This window comes from Heterocephalus glaber, unplaced genomic scaffold (genome assembly GCF_053883595.1).
Source record: "Heterocephalus glaber isolate CG9 unplaced genomic scaffold, H.glaber_assembly_v1.0 deba00000594, whole genome shotgun sequence".
Classification (NCBI taxonomy): domain Eukaryota; kingdom Metazoa; phylum Chordata; class Mammalia; order Rodentia; family Bathyergidae; genus Heterocephalus; species Heterocephalus glaber.
In genome coordinates, this window is record NW_028258151.1 from 7,257,704 (window position 1) to 7,261,028 (window position 3,325).

A 3,325-nucleotide genomic window follows, 5' to 3' on the forward strand; every position below is an offset into this window, starting at 1 on the left:
ATACTATGATGGAAGTTTTCTTGTGTGGTAGGAATGTGTTTTTCCTTGTTTACAAAATTATCTTTTTTTCTTGAACTTTTGTCAATTTTATTATATGCTTTCATGAAGTCTTTTTGAGGTTGAACCTGAGGAGCTCTTTGGATTTTATGCACATGGATGTTAATATGTCTCCCCAGATTTGGAATTTTCAGCTATTATTTCTTTAAAATCATTTTCTAGTATCTCTCTCTCTCTCTCTCTCTCTCTCTCTCTCTCTCTCTCTCTCTCTCTCCTTTTATGTTAGTTTATTTTGTTGGTTAGATTTTTGGTTTTTTGATACAGAGTCTCACAAACTAGTTCAGGCTGGTGTTGAACTCGCTCTAAAACCCAGGCTGGCCTAATTCATGGCAATCCTCCTGCATCAGCCTCCTGAGTACTGGGATTACAGGCCTGTATCACCATCCTTGGTACCCTTCTTCTAAAACATCCACAAAAGCAAAAATTAGCTCTCTTGATACTCTACCATAAGTCCCAAACACTTTCTTTACACTTTTCCCTTCTTTTTTGTTTGTTTCTTCCTTCTTAATTATTTTCTTATTGCTGGGACAAAATATCCAATGCCTACAAGTTAAAGGAGGAAAGGTTTATTTTAGCTCTCAGTTTATAGAGGGTTCAGTCCATAGTGGACTGTCTCCAAGGCAAGGGAACATCGCAGAGGAGAAGTAATTCATGTCATGCCAGACAGGAAGAAGCAAGACTTCCTTCTTCTCTCCCTTTTAATCCACCCAGGCTACAAGCCTATTGGTTGGTGTTACTCACACACAGAATGGGTTCTCCCTCCTCAGTATGTCAATCATCTATACCCAGAACTGTGGGAGACTGCAATATTGATTATGTCCAATGCAGGCTGTAATTAGTGCAGGCTGTGAAGAATCAACCCCTTCATTGTCTTGAGAAGTGAGTCCAACCGAAGCCTATGTGCTGATGTCAGAGTAACTCACACCCAAATTCCATTCCCACAACTAAAACTTTCTTAACTAGAAGGACAATGTTCTAATTACAACCATATATTTTGTCTATTCTGTTCCTAATTTGAGAATGCTTTGTCTTGTCCTTCACGCTCTTGCTTACATTAATTTCCATAGAAACCACAGGACTGCACATCCTCACACACAGTCCTGCCCTTGCATATAGCTCATCTTTACCCTAATTGTTTACCAATAAAGAAACGTGGCTTGGCTGACTGCAGGTCGCCGGAGCCCTCTCAGTCACCAGAGCAGAGCCGAGTTTACAGGAGATCGAAGCAACCCCCCAGGAACTGAAAATGCTGAAGCCAATTAATGTCCGGATTACTGCCATGAATGAAGAGCTGGAGTTCACCATCCAGCCAAACACCACTGGAAAGCAGCTTTTTGATCATATGGTTAAGACAATTTGCCTCCAGGAAGTATGGTACTTTGGCCTCCAGTATGCGGACAATAAAGAATTTCTGACCTGGTTGAAATTTGATAAAAAGATGTCTCCTCAGGAGGTCAGGAAAGAGAACCCCCTCCAGTTCAAGTTCTGGACCAAATTCTACCCAGAAGACGTGCCTAAGGAGCTCATCCAGGACATCACGCAGAAGCTGTTCTTCCTCCAGGTGAAGGAGGGGATCCTTAGTGATGAGATCTACTGTCCCCCTGAGATGGCTGTGCTCCTGGGGTCCTATGCTGTGCAGGCCAAGTTCGGAGACTTCAACAAGGAAGTGCACAAGTCTGGGTACCTCAGCTCTGAGCGGCTGATCCCAAAGATAATGCTATGAGTACCTGAAGATCGCTCAAGACCTGGAGATGTATGGAATCAATTATTTTGAGATCAAAAATAGGAAAGGAACAGACCTTTGACTTGGAGTTGATGCCTTTGGATTAAATATTTTTGAAAAGACGATAAGTTGACCCCAAAGATTGGCTTTCCATGGAGTGAAATCGGGAACATCTCTTTCAAAGACAAAAAGTTTGTCATTAAGCCCATCGACAAGAAAGCACCTGACTTTGTGTTCTATGCCCCATGCCTGAGAATTAACAAGCAGATCCCCCAGCTCTGCATGGGAAACCATGAGCTGTACATGTGCCGAAGGAAGCCCAACACCATTGAGGTGCAGCAGATGAAGGCCCAGGCACAGGAGGAGAAGCATCAGAAGCAACTAGAGCAGCAGCATCTAGAGACTGAGAAGAAAAGAGAGACTGGTGAGAGGGAGAAGAAGAAACAGATGCTGCGGGAGAAGGAGGAGCTGATGCTGTGGCTGCAGGACTATGAGGAGAAGACCAAAAAGGCGGAGAAAGAGCTCGCCGACCAGATCCAGAGAGCCCTCCAGCTGGAGGATGAAAGGAAGCGAGCCTAGGAGGAGGGCGAGTACCTGGACGCCGACTGTGTAGCTGCACTGCCGGCCAAGGAAGAGCTGGAGAGACAGGCGGTGGATCAGATAAAGAGCCAGGAGCAGCTGGCTACAGAACTTGCAGAGTACAGTGCCAAGATTGTCCTCCTGGAGGAGGCACGGCAGTGCAAGGAGGACGAGGTAGAGGAGTGGCAGCACAGGGCCAAAGAAGCCCAGGACGACCTGGTGAAGACCAAGGAGGAGCTGCACCTGGTGATGACAGCCCCATTGCCCCCACCGCCGCCTGTGTATGAGCCTGGGAGTTGTCACGTGCAGGAGAACTTGCAGGAGGATGGTGTGGAGCTCATGGGCTACAGCGCCAAGCTCTCCAGTGAGGGTATCCTAGACGACCGCAAGGAGGAGAAGTGCATCAACGAGGCCGAGGAGAAGTGCATCACCGAGGCTGAGAAGAATGAGCATGTGCAGCGGCAGCTGCTGACTCTGAGCAACGAGTTGTCCCAGGCCAGAGATGAGAACAAGAGGACCCACAATGATATCATCCACAATGAGAACCTGAGGCAAGGCCGGGACAAGTACAAGACCCTGCACCAGATCGGCAGGGCAACACCAAGCAGCACGTTGATGAGTTCGAGGCCATGTAGAGGCCAGGGCAGTGCAGAGGGCGCCTGGCAGCCGGGCTCTCCCTGAGGGACTGGGCAGCCTCAGCACACTGGCTCTTTAGTGCGCTAAACCCAGAAACCGCTCACCAGGTTCAGGTCCCTTAAGAAAGAGCAGTTACCCAGTGAAAGTACTCGGCCAGGCACACCCTGGTTATTTTTCCCAGCTGTATCATAGTGACAAACAGGCATGATTTTTATAATTATCAAATCATTTCCTGTTGTATACTTGGAGCAGGACTGATGGAGTTAAGATGCCTGTAAAATCCAAGTAAACTTCTCATTGGCCTGTGTGATGCAAGGTTCAGTATCATTA

At 47.0% G+C, this 3,325-nt stretch overlaps 1 pseudogene; it reads left to right on the forward strand.

Annotated features, from left to right (window-relative positions):
- The first annotated feature begins 1,303 nt into the window (after positions 1 to 1,303).
- LOC101725518 (ezrin pseudogene) lies at positions 1,304 to 2,994 on the forward strand (annotated as a pseudogene).
- The last annotated feature ends 331 nt before the right edge of the window (positions 2,995 to 3,325 follow it).